Genomic DNA, 22,720 nt, shown 5'->3' on the forward strand with positions numbered 1-22,720 from the left:
TAATCTGTTCCTTATAGTTTAGTCGGTCATAATAGCTTTAATTCTTATTTTGAAGTCCATAATAAGTACATGGGCAGTTGACAGACAATTTGTAATAATTAAATTTGCAGATAATGGTCATTATGTGACGTAATTGACCTCTCACAAACGATACTTTGCCTTAGCTGTCTTTTTTTTTTCTTAGCAGGTCCACAGCCTTTCCAGATCTGGAATAAGAAAATTAGTTGTCTTTGTAAATTCCAACACTTCAACAACTTCAAAATCTTTAATCAGCATATTTTACCAAATATATATAAAAAATAATAACATAAATTAAAGTGATCACTGCAACAGTAAATTAACAAACCACGAAAAAAACATGAAATTTGAAAAAAAAAAAAACAGTAGCGAGTATAATGCAAAATCTGCCGAAGCAGATTGGAGTGAAAAATTTTATAAACACATAATTTGACTAAAACTATAATAACATGTTAAAGTGACCAGTTGAGTAGTTATTTGCTGTTTTCGTAGCTCTTAGATTTAAAACGAAACTCGATTGACTCTTTAATTTAAATCCAAGCAATGTTAATATTAACCAGAATGCAATTTAGTTTCAGAGATATTAAATGTTTAGTCGGAAATATTTGGTTTTATTTTAAAAAATAACAAAACTCGTAAATCAAGGTTAATGTATTCTTCTAGCAACGTGCAGTATCTAGTGGCCATCTCTCTGAACTTTTGTTGAAAACAGCAAGGAAAATACGAGAAATCCACAAGTGCATATTAAAATGTGTGCAAAATATCAAAGTAGGTGGAATGCACTAAAATTAAACAACCAGTTTCTAAATAAATAATATATTAATTATAGAAATTGACTTTTATTTGAAAGAATGGTAGAAATGCTCTTAACTTTTCGATTTCACTAAAATTGCCGATTGATAAAAACTGTCCTTATGCCAACAATCAAACTGCTTCAATAACGCCACAATACTTTATATGAATATAAACTGACAAACCTTGAGGTATTTCTAAGTTCTCGCTGTTAATACCTAGTTACACTTCTGTATTGTGTAAAACGTTGCTAAACCATTTGTATAATCTTAAGTGTTGCAGTAGTAGGTGTGGAACGTCTTTTATCATGATGAACCTCATATTGCCATAAAAAAACAACTATGGGTTCAAAACTGAATGTTTTTTACTTACATTGTTTAGAACTTGACTAACATTCATTTTTTGTGAGAAATATTATGCTAATATGTTGTTCGATAATGTAAACTTCAAAAAATGTCAATACATAACTGACAGAGACTTTTCTTTAGTTATGTCGGCTATTTAAATTCGATAATGATCTTTTTCATATAATATTCTTCAATGCTTTTAGGACAATCACAGTCAATCTAACATTGACTCTCTAACTTTCCAAGCAGAATGTTTTAGTTTACAATTGATATATTTTGAAAATCGAAAAGGTTCAGTGGGTTATGAAATCAGTTCTTAGTATCTTCGTAAAATAATGGTGTGATCCATCTGTAGATTTTTTTTAAATGTCCTCTATGGTAGATTGCTGTCATTGTCAATATAAAACAACTTAAAATAAGTATGCATTCTTTACTAACATGCATGGATTCATAACCCTTAAAGAAAAAAGTAAATTTATTTAATGTAGTAAAAATGAATCAATAACTCAGAAGTAGTATATTTTACATCAAGTTACCAAATTTTTTTTTAGTTTTATTAACGGTTCTTCAATGTTCATAATATACGATACATTTACCTTTATTTTCGGGCAACGGTCAGTTGCAAACTCTCTCTTTGTTAACCTGAAGATGACCTAAGAAAGTCGAAACGTAGTTTTCTGCTTTATTAGTAAAAGTGTTAATACCTATACCAGCCAACCCGGCATGGCCAGGTGGTTAAGACGTTCGACTCGTAATCTAAGTGTTGCGGATGCGAATCCCCGTCCACCAAACATGCTCGCCTTTTCTAACGTGGGGTCGTTATAATGTGACGGTCAATTTCACAATTCGATGATAAAAGAGTAGCCCAAGATTTGGCGGTGGGTGGTGATGACAAGCTGCCTTTTCTCTAGTCTTATACTGCAAAATTAACTAGTGCACAAAGCCCTTGTGTAGCTTTGAACTGAATTTAAAAGTAAACAAATAAACGCATACTAGCCGTTGTGAGATAGATTACAATTTTGTAAATTTAGTGTTTAATGAATTTAATGTTATATATTTCAGAGTAAAATAAGTCACCTGTAATATTTTAAAAATAAATTTTATTATTTTGAACATTATTTTTATTAGAATATTACTGAGGATTTAGAGAATTAGTACAGAAACGTATTCTTGATTTTGTATCAGGAAGATGACAAAGTCAGAGATGAATCACGTCTTGCTGGAGCTGCATGTTCTTTCAAACTTATGGTTTTTCCCTATAATAAATCGTTTACCTCAGCCAAAACCGTTAGTTTTGCTCCAGTGTTTTCCTTGTAAAATAATGTTGTGTTTAGAATATCTCATGGGTCAATAAAGATTTTAATCTAGTAATCACTTTAGAAAAAACAAATTAATTTAAGTATACATTATGGCTCTTTCCGTAAAAAAAATAAACAAAAAGCTAAATGTATGAAATAAATAAATAAATTTTGAATTCATTTATACAAATTATTATCATACAAACGTATGAAAGGTAGAATAAATATGTTGATTTCAGAAGAGCTAAATCAGACGCATCTAATTTTGAGCTGCTAGACGAGAATGAAGGCAGTTAGTTAACAACACCCACCGCCAGCTCTTAGACTCTTCTGTTTGTTTTCTTGGAATTTCGCGCAAAGCTACTCGAAGACTATCTGCGCTAGCCGTCCCTACTTTAGCAGTGTAAGACTAGAGGGAGGGCAGTTAGTCATCACCACCCACCGCCAACTCTTGGGTTACTCTTCTACCAATGAATAGTAGGATTGACCGTCACATTTTAACGCCCCCACTGCTGAAAGGGCGAGCATGTTTGGTGCGACGGAGATTCGAACCCGCGATCCTCAGTTTACGAGTCGAACGCCTTAACCCATCTGGCCATGCCTGACCTTAGGCTCTTCTCTGATTGAGTAGTAAAGTTTGACCGCCACTTTCCAGGACCCTAAAGTTTGTTGGTATTTTCTTGCGCTGAGAGATTGCTATCCCCAGATTCACAGTTCAAACACGCTTACTCTTTAGTCATACCCGACAATACAGAATAGAAAAAGAAGTAAACATTTAAAAATGGTGAAATAACAAAGATAATATTAGCTGCATTAAAACTTTTAAGTAGGTTTCCTCCGCCCTTATAAAATTACGAACCAAATACAAGTTTCATATGAAAAATTGTTTTCATACAATCATCTCCCACAGCGTTCGAGTCCACGAGATTTTATTATTACACGAAACGCTAATACGCGTTGATTACACAGTGCATACAACCTCAAATTTCTCATTAGACTCGATAATAATGCATTCTGAAGACCACATGGATCTGTGATGTCTTAGGCTATAACTTTTGAAATCTTGTAATAACACATTCATGAAAATGATCGGAATATATTTGAAACATCGAGAGTAAGTGAGTTAATTTGATTGGACGTTTATAGGTATTACATATAACGTCACTTCTAACATCTTACATTGTGCATGTGACACAATTTATCATCATATGATAACATAATAATAAGAATAACAAAGGAAATGTTTGAGCTTCCTGAATGTTTTCTTAAAACCTAAGAATAGAAATCCAGTAATAAAGCGTTAACTAAAAGTAACAATGGTTATTAACAAAATGAGGACTGGATTATTCTACTTCTATATAGTGACTTGTAAATATCAAATGCTGTAGAATGTAATAATTTATACTTATATAAAGTGCCAGCGAATGAACCTAAAAGTTATCAAACACATCACCAGTGATGAAAATCTCAACAAAGTTGGGTCTACACATCAAATCCTCTTGCTTAGAGGTAAGAGTTATATGATATACCTGAAGCACTTCTTCCTGCTGTCTTCTCTGAAACGCATCTCAGTCCAGAAAAGCATACCATTAAAGCGGTTTGAACAGTTAATTAATTGACATATTCTGCAACTAAAACCATAATCACGAATTCTTGCAAACAGCTGTCCCGGCGGCTGAAATAAGAGATAAAAAAGGAAGAAAGCAATATTGCCATGTTGATCACAGATGTTAAAGTATTTCATTAACATATAATATCCGTCTTTGAAATGGATATTTAGAAGGTTCCAGGAGAAGCATAAAAATAATAAATATTGAACATTTTTCACAATACTACAAGAATACCTGAATAACCTATGTTTAATAATTGAACTAAAAACCATTGTTGATAACGTAACATTTCATCGATTAAAATATTTAAATGCAACTTTATAATTTACACTAAGCTTAAATAGAAAAAAAAATAATGATTGTAAAGTTTATGTCCATTTACCTTTATTTATATTATCCGATATTGTAAGAGATGTCCGAGAACCTTTTGTTGTTCTTAAATTGGCTTCTGCTTTCACTTTAGATTATAGTTTAATTATTGCTCTTTACAAACAAGTTTTATTAAAGTATACTATTCTAGAAACTAAAATTATAAAAAGAATAATTTATGACAATATGAAAACCACACTATAACTAGTACCAACAAGACTTTACGCTTAATATAATGGTTCGTCATATCAACTGGGATAAACACACATCAGTAGAAGTTCAGACGTTATTTGTATTATCAAGATAAATGAGAACAACCATTACGTAGAAAAATAAATTTAGCTGGTAAAGTGTAATATGCTGTGTACAATAACAAATCATTATTGTACGAGTCATTTTCATATAAAAGCTAGAACGATAATAGATAATACTACATTATTTTAACACAACTTATTTATTATGAATAACAAGTTTTACTTGGTTAACTTTACTCATTACCAAAGAGAACTGGCGAGCCAACAACTACCTTCATACCATAATTCACAGTTTGATGAACACGTGCATTTGTTAGTGAAAGATAGACACCAACTGTACGTAAATCCCGAGTGGCTTTAAATTGCATATACTTTCAGACATCGACAAAATACAAGTAGAGTTGCATATCGTGAACCATAACAGTTGTCAATAATAGTTTTGCACTAAACTCTGTTAGAATGTTCGGGTAATAAACACTTTAAGCAGTACAGATTCAGTTTAAACCTTTACTGTTGGTGACTTCTGAGGCTGTACACATAAAAATGCGTAAAAAGCACGCATGATAGACTTACACGGAAAAGAAAATCTGCTCAGAAAGGCCTGGTTATTACTCTTGTTGTTGTTATTAATGCGCCCTGTATGGCAACGGTTTATCTACGAACTCACAACGCTAAAGCACTGATATCTTATTGTAACTTTGCGCTTAAAACAAACAAACTTCTTTTGCCAGCCTAAAACAGAAATTATTTTATATATGGCACTCAAACCTTTTGTAGAATACTAAATAACGTAGGGTGAAGGTCGTAGAGTATTAGAAATCGATTTATTTGTCCAATATTTTACATAAGCTAAAAACAATGTAATTTCAGTGTAAAGGATACTACCACTACCACTTAAAGTTAGCTTTCTTTACAATCGGTGTCTTAAGGGAACCAACCCCTACATTATGTATGAAATGAAGGAGTAAAAAAAGAAATCAGTACACATAATATTAAATTTTATTACTCACATTCGCAGAATAATTATCTTAAGTGACATCAAGATTTATTTAAAGTGATATTTTAGGCATATGTTTTGTTTAAAAATGGCCACTTTTCTACTGGTAAAACAATACATCCTCAGCGGGGTTGTGTCCTAATCTATACACATATTTGGCCATTATACATTATACACAGAAAATTTAGTTACACAGAAATTATAAATGCTCACTATATTCTCAAACAACTCTCCATAGCTATTTCTAGGTTAATATTTTGCATCTCGAATTAATGAGATCAAATAGTCAATAGCTACAGTAAATCATCATGAACGTTATCAGCTAACTACTAACCATGTTTATTATCATTACAATGTAAAAAAGTTGGCAACCATGTCAAGTAATCCTTTGCTCATAGTTAAGCATGAAAACCACGAAACAAGATGAATAAAAAATAGGAGTTTAAAAATCTACAAATTGGAAATTGTAAAAATATTAAGGAAACAAGGCTGGAGATACTGTAGACGTTATTTACTCTAACTACAAATCTCTGTTTTGACTTCATCAAATGTATTTCTAAGTAACAGCATGGAGCCAAAATAAGGGTTTGTAGTAAAAATGAAAGATATAAGGGACATGTTTGTTGATTACAATCTCTCTTTTGTATATAAAATTACCGTTTTGTGTTTCCTTGAAATCTATCTATCTATCTTGAAACTTGATTGTATTATTATATGATACTTATTATACAATAACGTAAGATGCAACTTATCTTCACCGTTTCTTTCGGAATCTAATGTATTTGTGTTCATATTTTAAATGACTATTTTTTCAGATTTCAAGGTTAAATTTGATCATTCGAAAATTAATATATTTCTATACATTTTGATTAATTTCTATACTTAGAAGTTAATCTTGATTATGTGTCTGATATGACTCTGTTTACTTTAATTGTTGTTGTTTAAAGAGAAGCTGGCGATTTAGCTGCAAATCTTCCGTAAAGGAATCATATCTTCCGTAGGCAGTCTTGGATACCACGGGTAAATGAAATCATATCTTCCGTAAGCAGTCTTGGATACCACGGGCAAATGAAATCATATCTTCTTTAGGCAGTCTTGGATACCACAAGCAGATGAAATCACATAAAATTTCTTTCTGGTTACTACGATACTTTCTAAAAACACTTTCCCTAAATATATTAAATCCAGCACTTTGAGAAACTGTAGAAGCCATTCGAAAGAACTGTTTGAGCGAAATATGGAAGTGATGACAGAAACATTGAAGACAGGTGTAAGACACATGGATGATTCTGGTGATTCAGGTTTATTTATACAAAGTTTTAAAACTGATGTAACTACTTTATACGGCTATAATAACACTCATCCCTACAGTACGTTATCATCAAGTTGTTGTTATTCCCTTAGTGCAATAGGCCATCTATATTCATTCCACCGTGGAAAATCAAACTCTGGATTTTAGTGTTGTAAGTTTGTAAACTTATAACTAAATGACCCATCAGGTGACTATTGTCAATTAAATATCTATTTGAACTTTACTACTGATAGTTAACTCTGGTTATAGCTTAACCTCCTATATATTTCGTACTATGATAATATATTTTTCTAAAGTTAAACTTTGTTTTTAGTTTTTAATCAGTATTTTTAAGATTACCAATATCTCTGTTTTATTAACATTTTAAAGAGAGCAAGTGGCGCGAAAGGTTTTTGTCTTTTGTCATTCATCTGTAATAGTGACCGTTCAGGAATTATTGAATACTAAAGAGCTAATAGCGATATGTATAAGATATGACAAAAAAGTATTGTTGTTTAGCGCTTGCAGTAGTTATTTAAAACTTATCCAAACTCCTCTTACTGACTACACAGGAGAAGTTACCGAGATGAGTCTACTATAGCTTTAAGGGTTTTGCTGTGAATGAAACTGACTTGAGTTTAATTTTAACTACATAGATTGAATGCCTCTTAGCTTTCATTACTTTTTTCGCTCTCGTGACAGAATACGTAACCTGAGTTCTTGTTTAATCCTTACGTTTAAAGGATTGAGAGTTTGTCTTTGTTATTATCAGCTTCCCTTACATGTCCCTCTGAAGAATTCACTCTTATGTTGAAGAGAATGTTGTTTCTTAGAATTGTGCGAAAAACAGCAAATCTCTGTAATCGGATTGAAGCTGCCACAGCATGTTATTGTCTTCCTTCCGTAGCACAATTAGTAGCACACAGACATAGTATAAAGTCTACGAAAACAAACGGATTAACAAGAAAATCAACACTGTCTGATGGATAAAATCATACTCTGCTTCACATAGAAACGTCCTAATTAGATAGGTATACAGACACAATATACACATACATTTAGTGGACTAATTAGATAGGTGTACAGACACAATACCAGTACACATATCTTTAGTAGACTAATTACATAGGTCTGCGCCTTTCACTCACACTTTGTGTATGTTGTACTATGAAAAAATAATTATTTTTTAATGCAAGGAAGTAGCGACAGCTATAACAGTAGTCAATTTTAATTTGCATCAAAGAAAATAAATGCTTAATAGTCCCAATAATAAGTGTGAAAGAGGTATCGAGCCTTCCATTAACATGCTGTTTGTTTCAGACTATCGCACCACAAATCTTGGTTGCGGTTGACCAAGCGACCTAGGAGTAGTTAGATAACAGATAAACAAACACTTTTTACGCTCTTTATACATAGATAATTTAATTATACTTGTTTACTAGTTTGTGAATTCTCCTGAATGATGAGTAAAACGTTAATTTAAACAACATAAATAATAAATAATTTGGTGTTAAAATAAAGTATTAAATTAATGTAAATAAAAATAATCCGGATGTACAATGATTTAAATAAAATCGATATTTAATTTAGTTCGTAATGGAATACTTGTTATTCAACCAGCTTGTGATATAAACAACATCTTGACACTTCTATATGTTTATCATATCCTATTGGCCTGATAATTCCTAACAATCGTCTCTGAATAAATAAGATAGAATGTGGGAGATACATTATCTCATTTCTCTCTACCTTCACTCATAACCTCTAACAATATAATAACCAAATATATTTCCAGTAAGATCAGAAAGTAAATAATTTTAAAAACTTTCATAGACATGACAAATGCATGTCATATATATTATATTCAAAACAACCAAAATTTAATCAGTCGTCTATTGTACGATTTTAAATAAATTAATATTTGCATGAATAATATGTCTTGCGAGTTTCAGAAACCGAAATGCTTTTATACATTTAGAAATCTTTTGTATGTTAAATAAATTAAATATATTATTCTGTTATCATTATTTTTAAGTGTCTATAAATCTAACAGATCAGAAAATCTGTTTCCTTTGTTGACATCTAAAGTTATCTCACAAAAATCAAAGGAAGCATTTGTACGCTTTGTGCCATTCATTTTGTCAGTAAACCACGTAAGGAGATGGTTGACAAGCTACGTTTATATATTATAGATATTTCTCATTTTGTATACTTAAATCTCAGTTCCGTATCATATGCAGAATATCACTGTTACAAGTAACACTATCAATCAAAAATGTACTCGCCTTGAGTGCTTCTTCATTGAAAATGTTTTCCACGATTTTTGCAGCGACAGAGATTTTTGATATTTCTTAGCTGAACATTGAATTTATGCACTGCCTAGGATAAAGAACGGAAAATATATGATTTACGATTTTAAAAAAAATATATGTATTTTATACACGAGTGAGCAGTCACTTGCCCATCTCCCTTATAATATTTTTCTATCAAAATTTCATTATTAATATATAAACATATGTATATATATATATATATATATATATATACGTTTTTCTATATTCAGTGAGGTAGATATTTATATAACTATTGTTTTCTTTTAGCAAACACGTATAAAGAAAAATTGATACGAACAATCATGATAAGTAATTGTCACCACTAGTACCTTCTTAATAGGAATCGAGGGGAAAAAAGCAACTGATTTTTACACGAATTTCAATGTGTTCAATAGAAACAAAAATATTAAATTTTGATTTGGAGAGGATGCTGTTGGGTACAAAAACAAAGTTTCCCATACGCAGATAAGACTAATATAAAATGTTTCAGCATGTTTCAATACTCTGAGAGAACATCATGTGGATTAGGATCTCATCTGAATGTGTTAACATTCTACAGTATTAATTATTATTTACGTGTTTTTCTGTAATGCATGACAATAATTTCGTTTCACCTAGAGGAAATGTTTTATCACTTTGAATGACAGTTTTGTTACTGTGTTTTACTTATATATTTGTCCACTTCTTCATTTATCATTTCTTTAGGTTTTATATTCATTAATTATATTTAGTTTTCAGTTTTAATAATAATATTAGTAATGATAAAATATTGTTTATATAGATGGCGTAAACAAAATCAACGATTGGTTTGTTTTATATCACTACGGCCATAAGAAACATTAAAAATAAAATAAAAATGAATAGTATTAACAAAATAGGGCAGGGCAAGCATAATAATAAAATAATAATTTAGAGCCACTGTCAGATGCTAACGTTATATCCGAATGAAATAAATTTAATATCATACATAATATAACAAGCAAAAAGGATAAAGCAAAGTATGCACGTGAAAACACTTCTTTAACAGTAAAACTCACCACTCACATTATATTCCCAGTGCCGTGTTGTTTACCCTCGTTATGCTCACATGTCTATCTTTCTTGATCTTTGATTTCCGTATTTCAAGCCTTCTTCAAACAAATATTTCGTTGTGACATAGCATCGCAAGTGTACTGTTTTTTATGTTTTCTAGTTTTAAAACCTAGTTAAAACTAGGGATTTGGCATTACGGTAAGTGACGAGGAAATTTTGGTGTCCTTATAGTTTTGTATTTATTTTTCTAGAAATAAATCTTCGGAAAAGTCACAATTTTAAAATAAAATCATAGTTTCCAAGGCATTATTTGATAGAGAACACTAAAATAAATGTTTGTGATAATGTTATTTGCACATGCAAAAATCTTTTTTGTTTACAATAACTCCCTCTCCAGTAAAAATATAAAGTTAAGTCATGTTTTCTATGTTGACCTAATTGATCCGAAATTGGTGTTAAATGACTCAAAATAAATCTTTGTGTTTGTTTGTTTTTGAAATTCACTCAAAGCTACACGAGGGCTATCTGCGCTAGCCGTCTCTAATTTAGCAATGTAAGACTTGATGAAAGGCAGTTAGTTATCACCACCCACCGCCAACTCTTGGGCTACTCTTTTACCAACAAATAGTGGGATTAACCATCACATTATAACGACCCCACGGCCGAAAGGGCGAGCATGTTCTTATAGTTTTGTATTTATTTTTCTAGAAATAAATCTTCGGAAAAGTCACAATTTTAAAATAAAATCATAGTTTCCAAGGCATTATTTGATAGAGAACACTAAAATAAATGTTTGTGATAATGTTATTTGCACATGCAAAAATCTTTTTTTGTTTACAATAACTCCCTCTCCAGTAAAAATATAAAGTTAAGTCATGTTTTCTATGTTGACCTAATTGATCTGAAATTGGTGTTAAATGACTCAAAATAAATCTTTGTGTTTGTTTGTTTTTGAAATTCACTCAAAGCTACACGAGGGCTATCTGCGCTAGTCGTCTCTAATTTAGCAATGTAAGACTTGATGAAAGGCAGTTAGTTATCACCCCCCACCGCCAACTCTTGGGCTACTCTTTTACCAACAAATAGTGGGATTAACCATCACATTATAACGACCCCACGGCCGAAAGGGCGAGCATGTTTGGTGTGACGGAGCAAATCTTTGTATATTTCAATAAAATAATACTGGAATACTGATTTTGGTACTGACTTAGTATTGTTAATTTTGCCAGCCATATTTTTAAGCTAACTGACTAAACGTTTAATTTGGATTTTTAATTTTTAATCTAATTTCGTGATACTTGTTTAATGTAATTATCAGTTTATCAGCAATAATAATTGTTAAAAGTGTTACTAAATATTGTGTTCTACGTTAGTAGGCTCATAGAAAGAAATGTATAATGAATAAAGTCAGAGACATCGCTAGTTACATAAAAGATTCAAAGTTCGGTCCCATAGAGTTCCACCTCCTCCGAAATAATGGTTTTCTGTTACAATGTTTCAAAATACTAACTGTGGATTCGGAATACTGTCAAATAGAATAGGAACAAGGACTCCGTGTGTTAGTGTCTAGCGCCGCCTCTGATGAAAGTAAACAGCAGCATTACCAATAACATTCTTTATGGCCTGGCATGGCCAAACGCGTAAGGCGTGCGACTCGTAATCCGAGGGTCGCGGGTTAAAAAAAAAAGAAAAAAAAAGGGCCTGGCATGGCCTAGCGCGTAAGGCGTGCGACTCGTAATCCGAGGGTCGCGGGTTCGCGCCCGCGTCGCGCCAAACATGCTCGCCCTCCCAGCCGTGGGGCGTTATAATGTGACGGTCAATCCCACTATTCGTTGGTAAAAGAGTAGCCCAAGAGTTGGCGGTGGGTGGTGAAGACTAGCTGCCTTCCCTCTAGTCTTACACTGCTAAATTAGGGACGGCTAGCACAGATAGCCCTCGAGTAGCTTTGTGCGAAATTCCAAAAACAAACAAAACAAACATTCTTTATACAAGTAATTATAAGTTCATTAAGCGATAACAACTATTAATTAACATTAATATAATTACATTCCACTGTTTATTTACTTCTTTATCCCTCACAACTCATTAGTTTTTACATAAACATAGCGAACCGTTAATTATTATGAGCCTTCAATAGCTGATTTTTCTACCATATTTTTATGTATGGAATATTTACATGTTTTAGAAGCTAAACTGGTGAATTCTGGTACAGGGAAAAACAACAACTGACGATAAGAAAAACGTGAATATAAAATGATATTTTTCTATCTTGTTGGAATCCGTAAACGGCTAATCAAAACAACTGGAGAAAGTCAACTATAATCAAACCTTATAATGTTTTCTTACTGTTTCTTTCAATTGTTTCATCTTCTTTCAAATGCTTTTCAATAAACCACCATTCCTTTATTTCTTAGCGAATTGACTTGAAGCTTAGTTGGACAATAATCTGGTCCAATGCGCCCACATAATTCCATTCTTTTATTGTTTTAGGAATTTTTTTAAGATTATATGGAAACAAAGATCAAACAACCGAAAAATGTATACTTTGTGCTCATGTGCGATCATATTTTACAGCAATGAAAGTGATAATATGCACAAATGAATTTTTAATGCGACTAATACTTTGTCATATAAAAGTTGTATTTGTTCGTTGTGAGTGTTTCAGGGGAGTCAGAATTTACTATAAAGCTTAACTTTAGGGGTTTTTATCAATCAAGTCGGTCGTATTTTAACCAGTTCACATGGGATTTGGTACAAAGACACTTTTCTCCTGGTCCCACACATCGGCAAGCAAAAATGGTAGAATATTTCGTTTTCAGCAATTATAGTGTGTCAAAATGCCGCCAAAAGCATAAGTTGAGGTTCTTTGACAATTACTCCATAATATTTCGGCTAATTTATATTGGAATTGGCTCAAAAATACTTTTTACATGTTCCAAACACAGGTATAGACAAGTTTGGAATTTTTGTCTTTTGTACAAATTTTCAGCGAGGATAGAACAATTTGGGGGTTGTGTGAACTACACATGTTTATATTATTCGACTTCATGGAATTTGGTACAAAGATACCCTTTTGCAAATCCCAAGCAGCGAATATATTCACATTGTGTGTGTGCGTGTTTTTGCTAGTGAAGTCATTTTTTGTTTTTGCACTTTAATCTTTTGTGTTATAAACAAGCCAAAAGAGAAACAAATATCGTAGTTTGATGGTCATCACAGGCTCGATCTCTTCATTAAGCATACTCTACTTTTCAACCTAAGGGACGTTACACTGTGGCAATCAATCCCACTATTTGTTGATAAAAATAACGTAAGAGTTTGCAGTTGGCGGTGTTAACTAACTATCTTCATTCTAGTTTATCACTTCTGAATTAAGAAAAAAATACGCTGATAGTCCTTGAGTAGCATTGCGCGGAATTCCAAAAACAAACAAGTAATCTCTGTATTGTTTGTAGGCAATAGCAAAAAATAATAAAAAAACTTGTATTCTAATACATGCTATTTCATCAAACACAACATGAGTCATAAATTACAATATAATTTGTATATTATATTGTATAATATAAAACTATCCATGTAGTTTTAGTATTTTTATGAAATACTCTTTGAATCAGGATTACGTTGCAATTTGCATATTGATCCATGTTATTTTTATAAAACACTATTTAAATTATAAGCTAAGAAATAATTTGTATATTAATCCATGCTGTTTTATGAAACATTATTTGAGTCGTAAGTTTTTATTATATATTTAATCACGGTCAAACTTAGAGGAAGAAAGCATAAGATGTGATCAAGTGGTTGAAGTCACAGGCTGTGGATCGGAAAATCAAAGGTAAAGCATATACTATGCTACTGAACACCCGTCGCATTTTCAAATGTCAGTGCGTTATAAAAGTGGCAGATAATCGTTTTCTAGGACACTTATTTTGTTAAGGCAAAAAGGTGAAATACCTGTCATATTTACTCTTTTAAATAAAACTACATATAGTATTTTAAGACCCCTGGTAGCAAAAAACCAACTCAAATGTAGAAAAGGAAACGTCGGAGCCGAAAAACGGAATGGAGGCCCCACACTACGAAACAGTAATCCAATGATACAATTTAAAAAGCTTTTTCTTTTGATTGAAAAAAAAAACAACGTACTCATAAATAAAATCTGTGAAATGCTTTGCCAGAACACATACATAGAAATAAAGCAGACTGCTTCACCTCTGGTGTTTGTAGATGCTGCTTACTTTTGGATTCATACTTGAATAAAACAACTCATTTTAACTGGAAGCAAAGAAATGACGTTGAAAGTGGAGAAAGTAGAGTAATAAGAAGGACAAGTAGTCTGAGAGGTCAAAATAGAATTAGATTAGAAGAAAGCAAGGTGTATGATATTGATTGTGGAGAATATGTGAACGATGAAGCCTCTAAAACCTTTACTGCTAAAAAGAGCAATATTTTTCTTCACACTTCATGAATTTCAAATCTAAAAAATAATTCTGAATATTTGAGTCATGTAAGTTATTTCTATCAATCAGCGCCTTCTAGGACTTAGTATTTCAAAACTTAGCGCGACGCCCGGAAGGGTAAGTTTTTCGTGACTGAGGGTTTTAAAAAGTTCTAATAACGATAGCAGTTAAAGCAGGGAAGGAGATTTGGAGTCATGATGTTCTTTCCACATCTAATTTTTGTGAAATTTGTAAGTCGTATTAAAGTGATTTAAAGAGTGAATCATATGTTTATACATTGTATGGACAAATAACTATTTCAACGTAAAAAACAAAATGAAACACGAATTGTTAGCATCATATATGCAGTGTCTTCTACTCACTTATACCGTCCTTGCTGTCAGCAATATTAAATTACGACTGGTATACGTGAACCTCACAGAGAACTGGCTTGTTAATTTATATGTCATATCAAGTGTCATTCGAGTTGAAAATACCAAATATCCTAGAAAAGAAAGTTAAAACAAAATCAGAACTATCCTTTGAGCATAGGCAGACAAATACTTAATTAATGCGGCCTTATAACTCTCGAGTATTCTATGACTTATTTACATAAACGAAGGAAAGGTAAATATAATTCATTAATATGTATAAGGTTTGTGTAATATACAGAACTACGTATTTCTAAAGAGTCAGAGAATTTATAATAATTTTCGTAGTGATTGTTAAGTGAGTATAATTTCATAAAAGTACTTAAACACTTTTCAAAAATGCAATATTGTAATATTTAAAACCAAGTTTTTCATGTCCAGTAAGAACCCACTTCTCATATACTTAAAGATTATATTTTGTTACTGGAGCGTCATTTGAAAAAATGCTAATTTGAAAATCTTGTACAATTTTCAAATAAAGCAGTTGTGTTTACTTGCATGCCTGTGTGAGTGTTTTAACTATTCACCTGCAAACTAAAGCATTTTATCAGGGTAGATGCTCTATCATAAAACTGTTTGATTAAATTACCGTATAGATGTGCAGTTGACAAGAGAATCGCATGAAGTTTATGTAAGCTAAAACATGAAATGTGTTTACTTACGAAAACAGTCAACAAAATTCTTGAGACTAACCAACTTTGTTACAAAGTAGATACTTTCACGAATTCCAAAACGTTTTACAGAAGAGGACTAATAAATATTACCTTTCATCAACTGTCAGATATATAATTTTGTGATTAGTTGTCCCTAATCTAAAAGTGTAAGACTAGAGAGAAGGCAGCCAGTCATCACTACCCATCGCTAACTCTTGAGCTACTATTTTACCAACGAATAGTAGGATTGACTGTCACATTATAACGATCCCACGGCTGAAAGGGTGAGCATGTTTGGTGTGGCAAGGATTCGAACCTGCAACCCTCAGACTATGAGTTGAGTATACCTTAACCACCTGGCCAGGCTACGTCTTATGATCAGGAAGATAAAATTAAAATGCCTACCTAAAGTAAAGATAAATTGTCTTTGAAGCGGTATAATGTTTGAAATATCTTATGAATGGTAGCATTTAAACAAGGGTGTAAAAACTCAAGGTGGTCACATTCCTTTGACATTTTTCCTGTTGTTTTTTTTTCATTCCAGAAAATTTTAGAATTTAATGACTTGCAGCTCCACATGTACAAGAAACTGATATTTTAGCATTTCATCATACTTCTACTTAATCAATGCCATATTAGGTGGTGATCGGGTTATAAATATATTTACTTCAGATCTTGTAAGTACAACTAAGGTATTCTCAAAGAAAACCATTGCAACTTGATATGAGGAACAAAACCGTAACATTTTTATTTATAAAAGAATATTTCAATTAACTTGTACCAAGTATAATTAATTAGATAATTATCGGATATAGAGGTTGGTTTGGTTTTTGGAATTTCGCACAAAGCTACTCGAAAGCTATCTGTGCTAGCCGTCCCTAATTTAGCAGTGTAAGACTAGAGGGAAGGCAGCTAATCATCACCACCCACCACCAACTCTTGGGCTACTCTTTTACCAACGAATAGTGGAATTGACCGTCAAATTATAACTCCCCCACGGCTGGGAGGGCGAGCATGTTTGGCGCGACTCGGGCGCGAACCCGCGACCCTCAGATTACGAAGGGCACGCCTTAACGCACTAGGCCATGCCAGGCTCTCGAATATAGAGACTGGCCACGATTGTGATAAAATATATCAATAATTAGCAGACCTAAGCGTCATGATTCATATGCGTGTGCTGCTTCTAGAATCAAAAAACAAAAGGGGACACACTATTTTTCTGATTTTTCCGGGATTTGGAAAATATACCTCTTTTCCTGATATTTTTTGTTCTTTTCAAAACTGCAGACTTTTTCAGTTTTTTTCACTTTGGGAATGAAATCTGACAAGGAAGTTTTTGAAAGTAAACGATCACTAAATCGTCTATTTCTAATTAAATTAAGAAGCTAAACTCAGGTAATGCCAAATAAGACAATAAAAATCGTTCAAAACATTTGTACGAAAGAGATAGAATTAAGAATGGCACAAATCCATAACATATCACTTAGAAACCTACACTCGAAATTGTGAAATATTAAAGTTTGAATGTTTTTCATTTACAGTATCATCAAAAACAAAGTATTCGAATCGCCATCACACCAAACATGCTCGACTTTTCAGCCGTGGAGTTGTTTAAACATTACGGTCAATCCCAATATTTGTTGGTAAAAAGTTGTTCAAGAGTTGGCAGTGGGTGGTGATGACTAGTTGCCTTTCCTCTGATCTTATACTGCTAAATTAGGGACGGCTAGCGCAGATAGTGCCCTCGTGTAGCTTTGCGCGAAATTAAAAACAAACAAACAAATATGCTTCATTCGCTCTCCCTTTAAATTAAAAATCACCCTCTGCACTTTTCAGATCGTGGGGGCATTATAATAAACGGGTTCCACTATTCAGTCAAATAAGTAGCTTAAGAATTGATGGTTGGGGCTCTAAACTATCACTTTAAAATTAGGATGACACTAACGTAGATTTCCAATAAGGGCATTAAATCTATTCCCACTTGTTCTGGATCATATAAAAGGTAACCTGTTGAGTATTTGTTTTACCTATATTTTAAGAAGTCTTTGCAAGAAAATCTCTAATCATATTTTCTGTCTTAGGTTTGTTTGTTTGTTTTGTTTGTTTGGAAATTTCGCACAAAGCTACTCGAGGGCTATCTGTGCTAGCCGTCCCTAATTTAGCAGTGTAAGACTAGAGGGAAGGCAGCTAGTCATCACCACCCACCGCCAACTCTTGGGCTACTTTTACCAACGAATAGTGGGATTGACCATAGTAACATTATACACCCCACGGCTGGTTTAGCGCGACGCGGGCGCGAACCCGCGACCCTAAACCGCTCAACTTCTAATGAGATGGGCGTTGATTCGAAACCCCCCTGTTTTTACTGTTGTAGTAGTTTATGATCCTTTGTCTTATACAGCTCACACAGGGACATTAGAGTGACTTATTTATGTTTTCAGGGTTTAGTTTAGTTAGGAGCTTTACTATTGATTGATACCCATTTTTAACGGCCACTACTAAACTTCAAACACGTGTCTCATAATCATACGACACAGAACAAGAAGAATGTATGTGAACAGTAAATGTTTAATGTCCATCACTAAACTTCAAACACGTGTCTCATAATCATACGACACAGAAGAAAAATAATATATATTAATAGTAAATTATACTAGTCGGTCGAATTTTGTATCTGTATTCTTATTCCAAGAGACATTCATTAGTATTTTATTAACACGAAATGAGATATAATTGTATTTTAAATTAACTTCATTCAATTATCGAAATGGCTTATTTTATATGAATATAAATTGGGAATGGACACCTAGTTTGCGAGTCAATGAAACCAAATACGAAGGATTGGATAAGTGTACCACAGTTTCCAATATGAAAAGCTAAAACAAGAAAGTGTATTCTTTTACAAAAGCAACAATTTTACTGTCAAAATAACTCACCCCCTATTTAAATACTGAGTTTAGACTGTTGGCCAAACTATTTTCCTTTTGCCCGAAATAGCAGACGTGTTCATGTTAAGGTATGTACCGTACTTAGATATCTTAGAGCGAATTTCCTTGGACGTTTATATTAACAGAATTGTTAAAAACGCCGGAGAAAACGTTTATACAGAGCTGAGAAACAAGATTAAGTATCCAAATTGCGGATATTAGTGTGTTTTGTTTGATAATGATATGGAGTAAAACCCATAAAAAATGCCATAAATAAATAAAAATAATTAAGAAAATACCACAAAGCTTGGTTTGGGAATCAACTCACAAAGGCCCGGCGTGGCCATGTGGTAAAGTACTCGACTCGGATCTGAGGGTCGCGCATTCGAATCCCCAGCACACCAAACATGCTCGCCCTTTCACTCGTGGGGGCGTTATAATGTGACCGTTAATCCTAGTATTCATTTGTAAAAGAGAAGCCCAACATTTAGTGGTGAGTGGTGATGCCTTCCATCTAGTTTTTCAGTGTTAAATTAGGGACGGTTAGCGCAGATAGCCCTCGTGTAGCTTTGCGCGAATTTCAAAACAGAAATATTTGGTGAATTGGTTTGGTTTGTTTTGAATTTCGCGCAAAGCTACACGAGAGCTATCTGCGCTAGTCGTCCCTAATTTAGCAATGTAAAACTAGAGAGAAGGCAGCTAGTCATCATTACACACCGCCAACTCGTGGGCTACGTTTTTACTAACAAATAATGGGATTGACCGTGACATTATAATACCCCCATGGTTAAAAGAGCGAGTATTTTTTAATGTTAGAAGTGCTTTAAATTGCTGTTAATGTTAAAGTGCTGTCACACTAACCACCAGACCAATGATTTTGTAAGAAAGGAGAAAATGATCAAGCGTGTGTTATTTCTCGCTGTTTGTGAAAATGTATAGTTACGTGTTTACTGACTATTTATGCGCATTTAATGTTTTAACTTACCCTTCAAAGTAAAAGTGCTTTCATACACTTAAACACGTTACTGGTGCAGAGGGAGAAGATCGCATAACCTTCAGGAAACCTATTTTCCACATAGTGTAAAATAATAATAATAATGCCTTTTGGCCAGTCATGTTTCATTCAAAATATCATCAGAAAACTGTAAACTGAATTCAAAATCGTAACTAACCATCAAACCAGTAATGGTGTGATCAAACAACATTACAATTTTTGTTGTTGTAGTTGGTAATGGATTAGTTGTAAGAACGAATTATATTTGAATCCTCTTCTAAGCAATTAAAAACTCTAAGAGATAGGATTCATATGGTGATGAAGGAGGACAGGATGACACATATAAGTATGTAATAGCACTTGAAACACTGTACCATTTCCGAACATTCCTGGATGTAACGTATGATTTTCATGTGTCTCTGGTGAATTGTAGTTTTTCAGGAAAAAGGCTTATAAAATATAATACTTTAAAATGTGTATTTTGCTTACTATTCACCCTCAACACTTAGTGTTATGAAATTTGTTTAAATATTTACATCATATTTTCATATAAACTAATCAGTTTATTGTATGATGTTGGCCTTCGACGTGCTGCTTGTTCTTTCCCGGTGGGACAACAGTAAGTTTTCGGATTTAAAGCGCTAAAATTGGGGGTTTGATTCCCTCGGTAGATACAGCAGATAGTGCGATGAGATTTTGCTGTAAGGAAACACGCTCACGCTTCTTATTCATTTCACGTCCCCAGTACAACAAATATTACCATCGTACCAAAAATATAAGTTCTAAAAAACTATTTAGCACTGGTGAAACAGTATTACATTTGCTAATCGAAACCTTGATGATTTCAAATTATTTTAGTTCCAGGCAAATCTTATATTTTAAAAAGATGCTTATTCAAAACTCAGGAACTATTGAATTAACGTGTAACACATGATATACTTTTTCATTAAGGACGTTAATGATATACTTTTAGAACAATTATAATTGTATTTAGCACTTTGTTAATGACTTAACAATACAAAAAATTCTGTTAATTTCTGGTATTTAACACGCCACGTTTTTAAAGGAACCCTGAGAAAGACAAACATAAATTCATTTTCATATGTAAAATGGAAATTTCTTAAATTTACCATGAGTAATATATAAAAAACAAAAGTAACAAAAAATTTTATTAATAAAAGAAAGATATGTATGAAAAAGTCCAGAGAGGTTCTACTCAAACTACTAAATGTGCTACAACAATAAATTAAATAACTTAGATTAATATTTATAAAATATTGTTTAATTTCCTAACGAATTAGTCACATGACAAGGTTTTGTGATCTGATAAAACTGATAATGGTAGGTCAGAAATATTACAAGGACTAAAATGTATAATTATTCACCATTTCAGAATTGTTTGGTCTTTCAGACTATTCTGTGATACACATCGATTCTAATTCTGTTTGATTATTCAGTGCTACTAATTTTTTTCCTTTAATATAAATATTCTATTTTAAGGTATTCTGGTTTTATTTTATCACAGTGTTATTTTATACATGTTTATAAAATTTGTCATTAATCCATAAGATTTGGTTTGTTTTGAATTTCGCGCAAAACTACATAAGGGCTATTTGCGCTAGCCGTCCCTCATTTAGCAGTGAGAGACTACAGTCATCACCACCCACCAACGCCTCTTGGGATACTTTTTACCAACGAATAGTGGGATTGACCGTTACATTATAACGCCTCCACGGTTGAAAGAGCGAGCATGTTTGGTGTGATGTGGATTCGAACCCGCGACCCGCGGATTACGAGTCGAGTGACTTAACCACGTGGCCTTGCTGGCTAATCCATAAGCTACTTGCATACATTGAAATTTCATATTATCTCGAAACTTTCCTTTTATGTCGATTTTTTCTCAATCAAGTCAACATTGATTTTTTGTTTTTCATAATCTTAGCAACTATCAGCTAATATTTTAGATGACTTGACTAAGCCTAAATATTCGAGTATTGTTTTATCAAATGTTTCTTTCAAAGTGTAGATTAATTTGAACTACTTAATACCAAAGGAGTTATTTTGTTTTGGACTATTTATAGAATTTTGGGTTTTACTTTACTTTCTGCCACAAAATATTTTCCTCAGCGTATTCATCGTATTACACGTTAAGACAAAGTAACATGTTGTAAAAATAAATAAAGTCGTGAAATGTGTTTAATATAGATGTGTGGAGAGAGAAATAAGGTTAACACGAAATTTCTAGAAAACTAACCTTCCTACAAAGTTAGGCTAGGTTATGTAATTTTATGTTTGACAAAAAAGAAAACGAGAGAACCTGAAGAATCATAATGTATTTTATAAATATGAAAACGTAGTTTCATTTTGCTAAAACAATTTTACAAAGATATAAATAGTTAAGGTAAAATTTGTTTCTTCTTAATTTCGCGAGAAGCTATACGAGGATTATCTGCGATAGCCGTCCCTAATTTAGCGTTGTCAGACTACAGGGAAGGTAGATTGTCAAAACCGTCCACCGCCAATTTTGGGCTACTTCTTTACAAATGAATAGTGGGACTGATTGTATCTTTATATCGCCCCCAAGGCTAAAAGGGCGAGCATGTTTGTTGCGACGGGATTCGAATCCGCGACACTCTAATTAAGAATTGAGTGCCTCTAATCACCTGGTCATACTAAGCCGTTAAAAGAAAGCTCCGTTTACTAGTAAGACTGAAATGACAGGTACAGTTATAGTAATAATACAACACTTTTAGAGATACCTTAACGGTGAATTTCTCAGTAAGGTTTACTTTCAATCATATTGATGTTCGTAAACCAATATTAAAACTTAAATACCAATGGTGTATTATTAACGCTGCTTTAAAGTCTCTTTGGTCTAATCGTCCAAAAAGTTATTAATGTATAAGTAGTTTTATAATAAGCTCAGTAAAACGGT

The sequence above is a fragment of the Tachypleus tridentatus genome, chromosome 6 (genome assembly GCF_004210375.1).
Source record: "Tachypleus tridentatus isolate NWPU-2018 chromosome 6, ASM421037v1, whole genome shotgun sequence".
Lineage (NCBI taxonomy): Eukaryota > Metazoa > Arthropoda > Merostomata > Xiphosura > Limulidae > Tachypleus > Tachypleus tridentatus.